The sequence below is a fragment of the Asparagus officinalis genome, chromosome 2 (genome assembly GCF_001876935.1).
Source record: "Asparagus officinalis chromosome 2, Aspof.V1, whole genome shotgun sequence".
Lineage (NCBI taxonomy): Eukaryota > Viridiplantae > Streptophyta > Magnoliopsida > Asparagales > Asparagaceae > Asparagus > Asparagus officinalis.
In genome coordinates, this window is record NC_033795.1 from 47,313,134 (window position 1) to 47,326,040 (window position 12,907).

General features: G+C 46.6%; 1 protein-coding gene across 1 annotated transcript in view; it reads right to left on the bottom strand.

Annotated features, from left to right (window-relative positions):
* LOC109831117 (alpha-L-arabinofuranosidase 1-like) overlaps nt 3,357-12,907 on the bottom strand; it is a 50,971-nt gene continuing 41,420 nt past the window's right edge. Inside the window, exon 20 of the mRNA XM_020398458.1 lies at nt 3,357-3,593. The gene's annotated coding sequence lies outside the window, so the exon portion shown is untranslated. The remainder of the gene's footprint in view (nt 3,594-12,907) is intronic.

Sequence of the window (12,907 nt, forward strand, 5' to 3'; positions counted from 1 at the left end):
ACAAGACATAGTCGATGATTGGGAAATGCCAATCTCTTGCTACGAGTTGGTAGGAAGCCTGGTGAGTTGTATTCACCTCTAGAGCATATTCTGGTTGAAAGAGTCGTCAGCTTGCGACGGTGACGCGTTGACTTGTCCCTAGCAGCTGGGCTAGTTTAGCTGCTAATAATGCTAATGCATCTGTGTGCGTGTTCTTAGAACGAAGCACGTGCTCGATGCGGGAGCTTTTAAATGATTCGGCTAGGTTGATAGCCGCTTGGTGATATGGGATTAAGTCGTCATTCCTGACTTCATACTCCCCTGTCATTTGTTTGACAATGAGCTGAGAGTCGTCGTAGGCTTCGAGGTACTTCACCCCAAACTCCTTGGCGAAGTCAAGTCCAATGAGTAGCGCATTTTACTCAGCCACGTTATTGGTACATGGCTCCATTAGGGAGAAAGCTCGGGGTAATAGATGTTTTGAGGAGAAACCAAGACCAACCCCACTCCCATGATGATAGACCCGCTCGTGCCTACACGAGATGCGCCATCGAAGAACAACCACAATCCTCTTCATGTGAGGTTGCGTTGACCTTGAGGGTCTTATCTGGTAGATCCTTGAATAGGTCAGTCTTTGACTCGAGTGGATGACTGGCTATGAGATTGCAGATTGCTTGTCCTTTGATAGATTTCTACGACATGAAATGGATGTTGTATTGAGACAGCAAGAGCGCCCATTTTGCCAGCGCCAATTCAAAGATCCTGGTTGTGTCATGAAGACTCAGATGGGGTTCATCCGGGAGATGACGTGAATGGTTTGACCAACCAGGTAGTGTCGCATTTTGTGGAAAGCAAACACGAGGGCCAAACATTCCTTTTCGACCATGGGGTACCGGTGTTCGGCTCCTTATAAGGTCTTGCTCAGGTAGTAGATGCATTATTCATAGCTGGCATCATCTTCTTGTACAAGGAGAGCGCTTAGAGACTGCTCCATCACTCGCACATAGATTAGGAAGGGTCTTCCTGAGACGGGGGCCGCCAAGACGGGCGGATTCGAGAGATAAGTCTTGATCTCATCGAACGCATGTTGGCAAGGCTCGTCCCATATGAAGGAAACGCCTTTCTTCATCATCTTGGAGAAGGATTGGCACTTACCCGAAAGATTTGAGATGAATCTTCGGATGTAAGCCAAACATCCTTGTAGTCCTCTTAATTCCTTGAGATTCCTAGGTGGTCGGAGCTCCTGAATAGCTCGCACCTTGTCGGGATCTATATGAATCCCTTTCGTCGTGACGACAAAGCTGGGGAATTTGCCGCTCGAAATACCCAAGAATGACTTCATAGGGTTCATCTTTAGTTGATATGATCGTATGAGTTCGAACATCACTCTCGGGTCGTGAAGGTGGTCGCCTTTGTCGCGACTTTTCACAACTAAGTCATCTATGTAGCATGCGACTGTCTTTCACAGATGATCTTGGAAAATTGTGCTCATGCGCATTGATAAGTTGCACCGGCATTCTTAAGTTTGAAGGGCATAATTGTATAATAGTATACCCCTACCGGAGTTTTGAATGAAGTTTGTTTTTCATCTTTGGGATGCATTTTGATTTGATTATACCCTGAGAATCCGTCCATGAAGGACATCCTTTCAAACCTACACATGTTGTCGATGATGGGCAAAGGGAATTCATCCTTGGGACATGCAGTATTGAGATCTCTGAAGTTGATGCAAATACGGATCTTCCCGCTCTTCTTCAGAACTGGAACGATGTTATCCATCCAGTCGGGGTGTTGTTCCTCTCTGATGAAGCCTGATTCGATCAGCTTCTTCACTTCGGCTTCGATTGCCTCTATGATTTGTGGACAAAACCATCTCTGCTGTTGTTTGATAGGCTTGGCGTCCGAGCTTATGTTGAGGCGATGTATGGCAATCCGGGGATCAAGGCTGGGCATGTCCTCATAATTCCAAGCGAAGACATCAATATATTCCTGGATGAGGGATATAACGTCTACCTTCTCCTAGGGAGGTAAGCTGTCACTAATGAATATGGGTTTAGGGTTGGCCTTATTATCCATGTTTATTTGAAGGATCTTGTCCTCTGTTGGTGGTTCACGCTGTTCGAAGGGACCACTCCATTGGGCATTGACATGATGATCCTATGCTTCATCATAAAGCGGGACCTGGTCATCTTCCTCAATTTTTGTTGGATCAACCATAGCCATGTTGATTGTGAGATTTTTGAACAAATCTCCAATACTGACGTCTGAGTCCCATGTCAATTATGTCGACGATAGCTCCTCAGAATGAGTATCGTCGGACTTCTCGTCGAAATCGCAATACAACTCCGAGGAAGAGGAGGTGTAACCCAACCCTCTTCAAGTCTTGCTGTAGTAATTGTCGGGCTTTCCTTTGGGCACATAAGCAGGTCGGACGAGTGTCGTCTGCCCTTTGCCATAATTCAAGCCTTCTTTGCGGGTGAAGTCGTAACCCATGCTCTCCATCATATGCTTCACGACTCGATCGTAGTGCGAGAATTAAGAAGTGGGCTCGTCGTCTTTCAATTCGTTCCACATGGTACACATAGGCTGGACTATCCTTCCGAAGATAATTTCTTGTTGAGAATTATTTCGGGTAGGTATGACAAAGACAGCTTGCAAGGACTCAATCATCTGTCTGTCGGTGACAAACAACGAGTACACGGGCAAGTGAAGAGAAGAGTTAATAGATAACTCTGAAATCAGATTGCTAAACTCATCATGACTTGATTCTGACCCAGATGATGAGTAAGCAAATTCAAGATCTTCATTCAGGGTATGCCCGCCCACCTTGTCAGCGTTGGTTACAACAAGGCCTTTGTAACCGATTACAATGGGTTCAATGTCGTTGAAGACAAGACCCTTGTTGCTCTCAAGCTCACTATCGGCCTTGTTGCTACTACCGAGTTCCTCGACCAGGGATTTGTCATCCCATTCAGAGTCCTGGTAGAGTAAAGAATCAGTGAAGTAGTTTTCATTCCCCTTATAGGGTTGTTTATCAGCAACCACCGTTTTCACTTGATTATAGTCGTCCACGTACTTCAAACATTGATGTAGGGTGGACAGGACTATCCGATTATTGTGGATCCATGGACGACCCAACAACATGTTATAGGAGGTGTGACATCCCTGGGTTCACACAAGGCTGCAGTCCAAGGTGAAACCAAGAATGTTAAACCTGCCATGCACCACACCGTGCAATAACATGTTTCACCATCACAATTAACATCTATCTAGTAGAGTCAACAACAGGTGTAGGTACAAAAGCAAGTAAGAGATAATGCAAGAAATACTGATGAACTGATAATAATCACATTAATATCTCATCATCCAACATACAGAGGTACATAGTCAAGGTCTGAGTAGATAGACTGGAATACTCAACAAGTCTCAAATACAAATATCTGACGAAAAGGAAATAAGGCACACAGCCTTTACAACTTCTAGAACATGACTCTCAAATGTCTAAGCAAAAATCTACTGTGGAACTCCCAAAAGAAAATATATAACCAAATAGACGGAGGAGGCTAAAATGCATCCCCATCAACCTGCGACTCTCCGGGCTCCTGGCTCGTTACCTGAAAGGGGGAGGGACAATGAGCGTTAAAGCGCTAGCGAGTAACATCACAACCAACCCCAAGGGAACAGGGCTCGTTGTATAAGAAAATACAGATAATATATAATAGATCTAAAAATCATTGATCTCACTAAAGAGGGTCTGAGTAATTAGAAATTTACAACACGAGAATAGGTACGTCGAGCGAAATAATCCAAACAAGGAAACCCTCATGTATATACCTTATATCTCAAATTGTAAACCCCTAATCACCAAACCCGAGGTTCTAATACAGGAACAATAATAAAAGAAATACAACTAATCTCAGAGCATAAGTGCAGTGCTATATCATAGCCTACATGAATATCATGTTAAAATCTACATAAGTGTCATATCAAAATCCCCATAATTATCATGTCGTGAACTGCTGTGAGAAAGTCATATGCAGGGTTAAGAACTATATCCGAAACAGGAACTATATATTGTAGTTTCCAAACTCATGGAATAAGTGGCAAATGTCCAACACGAGGACTGAAATGGATTAAAGTCCAACACGAGGACTTCTATGGATTATAGTCCAACACGAGGACTGTAGAAAATAGTAAAAGGATCGCTACGATACATGTAGTGAAATCTACTTATCAATCTCACAACCAAATCAGTATATAGACCGCCAGAGCATCGCGGTCGACCGGCGCGGTCGACCGCAGACGGTTTCTGCCCTTACAGCGAGCCCAGCGGTCGACCGCCCCGGTCGACCGCCAAGAGGACAGAAACCCAAATCTGAGTTTCTGTCAGCTCGAAACCTGAAATAAAATTTGACATTTCTCTACGATAACAGGAGTTCTAATGTTTCAAAAATCCTACAGAAGATAAACAGCTAATCCCAAGCCTGAAATCTACATTTCCAATATTCCAAATACATCAGAAACAAATCAAAAACGTTTTAACAACAGTAAAAATGATTTAACTCTTGTTTAGGCAAACCTCAGATCTAGATCTTTATTAAACAGAACATTGGTGAATTTTTATAAACTAAAACCATTGGTTCTTGTAATCCATATTATGGAGAACTCAATTTTATACGAAAATACCATTTGAGCTCATCAAAAACTCATAAAAATCAAAAGAAAACCATAGAAAATAGGGGTGAGGGATTGGGCGAGATGATACTCGCCTTAGATGCTGACGAATGCCTTGAAGATGATCCTCCTTCGATCTAACCTGCGAAAACCCCCTGAAAATCCTCCGAGCTTCCCAAAATCGCCAAATCCATCTAGGGTTTAGAGAGGAGAGAGATGGGGGCTTGGGTTTTAGGTCTCAGATCAAGAGAGGCTCTCCTGGGTTGGATTAGTATGTATACTAATCCCCTAACCCGACCCGAAACCCGATAAGACCAAAACAAAATCCGTAAAAACCCAACCTGAGAAAACTCTCTGACCGCTGTGCGGTCGACCGCCACGGTCGACCGCGCAGCCCAAAGAATGCCAGCTACTCAAAAATTGACATGCTGGACTATTCATCTGATTCTCTCACTTATAAATACCCGTTGGGTTCCCAACACTGATAAACATATACATCTTATATATATATGATTATTTATCACAAAAGAAAATTTTATTACTATTTATTCACACATTTTCATTATAAAATTTTGGGGTTTTACAGGAGGGTTCTGCATCGATGATGTAGCAGGTCACATCCGTTTTCATGTCGTCCAGCCAGCATTTGAGGCGAATCTTCCCCAGTAGCCAGGTCGCGGTGGCGTTGAAGCCAAAGATGGTGGTGGTTGTTGCAAACAACTGCTTTTGAGGTACCCCCCATGTGCTTGATGAGCTTCAGGGGGACAATGCCTAATGCAGACCCTGGGTCTACTTGGATTCTATCCACCCGAGAGGAACCGGCATACCTCGTGAAGTATAGGGGCCGGTCGTGAGATGTACTCTTGATGAGCATGACCTCAGGAGTGAAGGTGATGCAGGGAATACGCTGTTTGGATGTCTGACAGCATTGTGGACATTCTATTTCCGTGTCTTCTTTCGGATCGGGTGAGAAGTGCGTGGCGAAGGCCTATGAGTTCGCCAGTACCTCTCATTGAGCTCCCTAGGTAGACTTGGATAGCCGCAGGAGCTCATATAGAGTGATCCTGGCCGAAATATTCTTCAGCTGTGCGAGTAGGTCAAAACGAAATGGCTGACCACTTGAACTCGGCTTGTCAAGTTTCGGTTGGACCATTGGTGATGGTCCTACCGGAGGCCTTGCCAAACTTTCCACTATCGAAGGGTAGTTCTTTGCAAAGTCCTTCCCTGCTCTGGTGATTAGCGCATCCACCTCTTCGTCAGAATCGGTGAGGGTCGCTACCTCTGCTTTGTCATCGTCGGGAATGGCCGAAAAGATGTTTCAGAGCCTAGGCTTGCTCTCGGACTTCTTGGAAGTCTATTGCTTGTCTCTGAGGAGATTGGGGTGAACCCACATCACTTGTCCTGATGGCAAAGTTTGTCGTACCAAGCCTTTCTCTCGTTGATTATGAGGATCAGCATTTGTGATCTTCAATACTGCCTTGGGGATGGGCACAAAACCTACTGGCACTTTCTTCTGCACCTTCTCCTTTGTCAGGACTCCAGCGTCGTAAAGAGATTAGAGCTTGTCCTAGAGGATATAGCACTTGGAGGTGTGATGACCTACAAATCTGTGGGACGTACAGTAATTCGGATCATCTGTTCTGCTCACGTCCTTAGGATTTGTGACTTTTGGCATCTTGATCATGCTGCTCTTGAGCAGAGTGTCGAAGGTAGCCACGACCTGATCTTCCTTGAAGTCGTAGTGCCTCGGGGGACGCTGCTCAAAAGGCTTGGGCTTTTGCCTCTGAGTCGATTTGGGGGCTGGAGTAGTCTCGACAGCCATGATTTCTTTCCCTCTTGACCGGGAAGGATTCCTGGATGAGGTTGGTTCGGAAGTTCCCCTCTTAGGTTGAGGTTCTTCAGCCTCCAAACTTTTGATCATATTTTCAACTTGCTCACCTTGGCGAACAAGTTCTTTCTAGATCGGGTTTCCACTTTGCCGACCTTGGACATGATGTTGATTGGGAGGTTGTTGTGACACATCTCGATCAAAGTGTTTTGAGAGACCTGGTCCCGATATTGAAATGACCGATTCCTGAATTTCTTGACAAAGTCGTTGACCGACTCTGTTTTCCTTTGCTTATCAACAAGCAAGGTGGTCATCGATACTCCCGTGTCCCCATTGAAGAAACGGGCTAATAAGAGCTTTTCCATATCGGCCCATATGTTGATAGAGCCAGGTTCCAGCTTTCGAAACTACTCAAAGGCCACCCCCTTAAGGGTGCCGATGAATAGTCGGCTAAGAATAGCATCATTCCCGATGAGGAACCCTATTTGAGACAGGAAATAGTAGATATGCTGTGAGGGGGATGCCTTGCCATCGAACTGGACCAAGCTCATTGGTTTGAACTTCGCCAGGTAGGGAATTGTATCCCATTCAACTGGATACAGTCGAACCACCCCCAGCTCGTTCATGCTCTTCTGAAGCTTAAGGGCATTGAGTTGATTCCAGAACTTGTTGAACCTCTTGTCCCGGGGGGTGCTGCCGGCATGTGAGGCTCTCCCTAAGGACCGGGATGAATAATTTGAATGTGATTCGTGATTGTCTTCCTCTTCAGTTGTGTGAGGAGTAGGCCCTCGCTCTTTGTGCTTCGAGGCTCTCTGCCGATTCTGGGAATTCCTCTTCTTCCTGAGAAGTTGGTCCATCATTTCCTTCATGGAGTCGATGGTCACCTGCTGCTCGTCCATGGTAGCTTGCTATTGTTCAAACTTTTTAGTAAAGTCTTCAGAGCCTTCCTCCATGTGCACCTTGACGTTTGAGATGTTGCTGTTGCTGAGAAAACCTCGTCATCATTGTCATAGATGGGCGACAGGTGAACATAATCGAATGGGATGGCAGCCCCTGTTTGAGTGCGGGTGCGAAGGTAGACACCCTCGTGCTCAACGGAGGGCCATCTAAATCCTAGAGAATATTCTGGATCCGACGAGTTCGAATACTTGGCTTTCCCCTTCCCTGCCATGATGACTGTGGCTGTTGAGAGTTCTAGGTCACCAGCAGTTCGTCTTCTCTGATGATGGTGTCTCTAGCAGGGAGGCTTTGATCCTGGAGGTTGCTGAGAAAGTCTCTCGACCACCGATGGCCTTGGTGGACTAGTACACTGACAATCAGCAAGTACTATCTGGATGAGCCTCTCGAAATGACACTAAGAATTTGCCTCGTGAATAGTGTGTTTGTGAGTCAGATGATCCTGAAGATCTCCTATAGGTTGAAGGTGACAACCTCCAGTGCTAGAAGGACCAAATGTGCACTCTGGTGAAGAGAGTTCAAGGGAACTCAAATGGGAACACTTGGGAAATTCTCCAAGTGTTGAGTTCAAGCGAGTCTGCCTTGACAAGCGAGGTCTCGAGTTCGGGCGAGCTTCAGCCAATTGGCGAGCTCTATACATTTGTTCATTCAGGCGAGGTTCACTCGCTTGACTTGCTGTGGCGACTTTTTGGCTAAGGCTTATGTTCAGGCGGGCCTGCTGGGGTTCTCCTATAAGGTTGCTTCTATTTGTGAGGCAAAGCTTGCCTGATGTGTGGAGCTCGCCTGCTTGTGGGTGTGGCTCGCCTGAATCATGGAGCTCGCCTGTCTTGCGCAGTTCGCCCGATCTATAGTAGTAACTTGAAGAGCGAAGCTCACCTGATTTCGTGGGCTCGCCTGTCTTGCTAAGTTCAGCCGAATGAGAAACTTTACTGCTGGAGTGAGGCTCGCCTGAAATGTTAGGCTTGCCTGAAATGATAAGCTCGCCACCTTTGGGAACTTTGCCAACAGAGCGAAGCCCGCATGCTATGCGGAGCTTGCCTGCTTGAGGGCGTGGCTCGCCTGAATCATGGAGCTTGCCTGTCTTGGGTAGTTTGCCTACTTTAGGAAGTCTGCCACCTCTGGACATGTGGCATGAAGAGCGACGTCCACCTGATTTGGTGGGCTCGCCTGAGATTCTCAGTTCACTGAAGTGGGAAGCTTTTCTTCTAAAGTGCGACTCGCCTGAAATATTGGTCTCGCCTGAAATGCCAAGTCCGCCGGTTTTGGGAACTTTGCCAACATAGCAAAGCCCACCTAAGTAGGTGGGCTCACTTGATGGACGCAGTTCGCCAGCACTGGGAGCTTTACGTTCTTGCTTGGCTCTCTTGAGGCCTGAATAGTAATTCAGGCCATCATAGGATATGAAGGCCTGGGCTTCTTGGCGGGCGATGGCTTGTCGTCACCGTTGCTTGGCTCTCTTTGAGAGGGGAGTGTTCATGTTGATGGTGAAGGCCTGGTCCGCGCCGACACGAACCAGTATTTTCTCTCGTATGGGGGACTGCGTAGATTTCTTAGCAACCCAACGAGCAGCCTCTTGGCTTGCATTTTTGGCCTTTGGCTCAGCCTTGATGGGCTTAGGGGAGATAGAACCCCCTGTTGTTGCTCGGGTAGAGCTCTTGGGCATGGTTACCTCGGCCACTTAGGGCTGGGCCACATGCGCAACTCGGCGGTATCAGCGAGAAGCTCTGCCATCGGAGGAGGAAAAAGATAAGTACTCCATGTACTTAGCTTGGTCGAACTCAATCACAAGGGGCTCGACAATCGTCCCTTCCGCGATGTCGTCGTATTGCGCCACCACCATTTCGGTTGAAGAAACAGTTACTCCTACTATGGTCGCCATCTTCTGTACGGTGAGTAATAGTCGGTCTCAATCAGAGATTTGTATTGATTGAATGTTTGTTACAAATCAATGAAATCTAAAGTTTACAACAGAAGCGGAGGGAATGCCCTCCTTGTTTAACATGGTTTCTTCAACAGCGATAGGACGCCTCCCTCGATGCTCGCATCGAGTTTGCTTGCCTTGGACGATACGATCAAAATCGTGGTTGGGCTTCAGTGCGCAATAGAAGCTTCGGTGTGGTTGAGTTTGAATCTACCCGAGCTTGGCAAATATCAAGGCCGAAAGCTTAGAAAGGGCTACGCTGCGAGGGTTCACAAAGAGCTTAAAAGCCTCAAATCTGAGAGTTTAGATTGAGTCTACTTCAATAGCCCAAGCTTTGGATGAAGAATATTCACCCAAGCAAGCCAAAGAAAGTCTCTGTTTGATGAGAGACTTGAGAATGACAAGCCTTTTAAGAGCCCCTTAGCAACGAAGGCTTAGAGGCTTTTTGTTGATCAGAGAGCCAGCCTCATTTACATTGGCCAAAGGAGGCTATAAATAGGCAATGGATGGCATGGGCCATCCCTTGATTTGTGGGATTTGACCACTAATAGGTGAGGAGCACCATACCCTCCCCTAGCTGTGGGATGTGACCACTATAGGAGTGATGGGTGCCATGCCTCATCACCCAGGATGTGGGACATGGGTGGGCCCACTCCCACAAGCAAGCAGTCACTTGTACTGTTCAGGCGAGGCTGACAGGCGAGCTTGGTGAGCTTGAGAGCTGTCTGAGCTTCAGGAGAGCTTACATGCGAGCTTGGCGAATAGGCAAGGTCAGCTGGCAGACCCCACCAGCGTGTGAGCTGAATCTATAGGCGAGCTTCGTTCAGGGGAGTGAACTTCCTGTAGGCGATCTTGACTCGTGCAGGTGAGCGAAGCATTCAGGCCGGCTGAAATTGTGTGAGCGAGCTCAGAAATCAGGCGAACTTGACTCGTGCTGGCGAGTCAAGTAAACAAGCGAGGCCAAACTCATGCGGGCGAGCTCAACAATCAAGCGATCTTGACTCGTGCTAGCGATTCAAGTAAACAGGCGGGGTCGAACTTATGCGGGCGAGCTCAACAATCAGGCGAGCTTGACTCGTGCTGGCGAGTCAAGTAAACAGGCGGGGTTGAACTAGCTCAACAATCAGGCGAGCTTGACTCGTGCTGGCGAGTCAAGTAAACAGGCGGGGTTGAACTCATGCAAGCGAGCTCAACAATCAGGCGAGCTTGACTCGTGCTGGCGAGTCAAGTAAACAGGCGGGGTTGAACTCATGCAGGCGAGCTCAACAATCATGTGAACTTGACTCGTGCTAGCGAGTCAAGTAAATAGGTGGGGTCGAACTCATGCGGGTGAGCTCAACAATCAGGCGAGCTTGACTCGTGCTGGAGAGTCAAGAAAATAGGCGGGGTCAAAGTCAAGTGAGCGAACTCAAAAATCAGGCAAGCTTGACTCGTGCTAGTGAGTCAAGTAAACATGCGGGGTTAAACTCATGTGGGCGAGCTCAACAATCAAACGATCTTGGTTCGTGCTCACAGGCGAGCTCTACTGGGGTCGTTGAATGCTGGTCAGCCAAAGCCATTGGCCAGTTGAGCCATAACCAGGCGAGCTTTCTCACTTAGGCAATTTTCATTGCCTACAAACTGTATACGGGCTCAGAGTAGTCGACTACTAAGGACATTAGTCGACTACTCTGAGTCTATTTGCATGTGCAAACTGATTCATTCTCATACTCAAAAATATATACATCGAATTGGTCTCAAATCAATTCCTAACATAGTCAAACATCAAAACATGTTATTTATCACAGTATAACATATTAATTATCATTTATAACATAAATTTTTAAATTTAACGAGGTTTTACAAGCTCAGATATTTTTTATGGAGCTTCATCTAAGTTTACGCCGCTATCTTGTATCCAGACGATTTCGTTCAGTGCGGGAGGTGGCTGATACCGCTATAGCACAAGAGTAAAAGACGGCTATGTTTCAGAAGGGAGAGGAAGGGAATGCTAGAGTGGGACAATCTAGAGACAAGGACAATGGTAAGAGACCATTTTCAGGACCCGAAGGACCACAGCAGCAGGGCAAGGGTTCGCAGTAGCAAGGACCTTATAAGAAGGGACCTCATCAGGATCAGAGGGCACCGCAACAACACAGATTTCAATGTACTTGTTTTCACTGCTACAAGTTTGGGCATAGAGCCGCAGTGCGCCAGTTGGAGGTCAGCACGGTAAGAATCAGTGTCAGCAGCAGCAAAATCATGGACAGGGCCGAGGTTAAGGCCATCAGCTGAGATTTGAGGCACCGCCAGTGGTTCTGAGGATTGAGGGGAAGGTGCGAGCTATTCAGGAGATTCCTCAAGGACAGATAGTCCCGTATACCGTAGAGCCTTCAGCACAGCAGTCCGGAGCTTCAGGCAGAGTATATACAGTTGTGCCTCGCGATCATGGTGCGAGCGGGGTCATTGTGGAAGGTACGTTCCTTGTGAACTCCTTCCCAGCCCGTATTCTTTTCAATTCCAAAGCGTCGCATTCGTTCATTTCGTAGGATTTCATGATTAGACTCTAGTTAGTTGCGTAGTAATTAGACTTTCCCTTGTCAGTTTCTACTCCTTTGGGAGAGGTGTCCCTCTTAGAGAGTATCTGTAGGAGATGCATTATCAGCTTAGACGAGCCTGAGTTCGTTGTTGACTTGATCGTATTATGTATGTCTGAGTTTAATGTCATTCTTGGTATGGTTTGGTTATCGTCCTACCACGTCAGTATCGACTATTTTGTAAAAGCAGTCAGCTTGCGAACGTCCGATGGGACCGAGTTAGTTTTAGCGACCTCACAGGGCAACCAATTTGCGGAGTCATTTCTGGCATATGTCGAGGAGGTGTTGTTTCGAGATCAGGGTATTGATTTGTATGAGACTAGAGTCATCTCAGAGTATCAGGATGTCTTTTAGGATATACCTGGATTGCCTCCAGTGAGAGAGGTTCAGTTCTGCATCGAGTTGCAGCAGGGCACATCATCGATCTCCTGTGTAACTAATTGTATGGCACCTGCTGAGATGAGGGAGGTACATATTCAGTTAGATGAGCTTTTATCTTAGGATTTTATTCCCCGGAGTCATTCTCCGTAGGGAGCACCAGTCCTCTTCGTGAAGAAGAAGGACGATAACATGCGTTTGTACATAGATTATCGTGAGTTGAATAAGGTCACCATCCGGAATAGGTATCCACTACCAAGGATTTAGGACTTATTAGACCAGTTGCAAGGAACGTAGTGTTTTTTGAAGATTGATCTTCGATCTGGTTATCATCAGTTGTGGGTTTGGGAGATGGATATTCCCAAGACCGCCTTTCTGACTCGATATGGGTCTTTCGAGTTTCTTGTCATGTCATTTGGGCTGACCAATGCACCCGCTAAATTCATGGATTTGATGAACCGGGTTTTCTGTACATACTTGGACTAGTTCATGATTGTATTTATTGACAACATCCTCATCTACTCGAGATCAGAGGCCGAGCATGAGCAGTATCTTTGATTAGCATTGCAAACTTTGCGGGAGCACCAGTTGTAT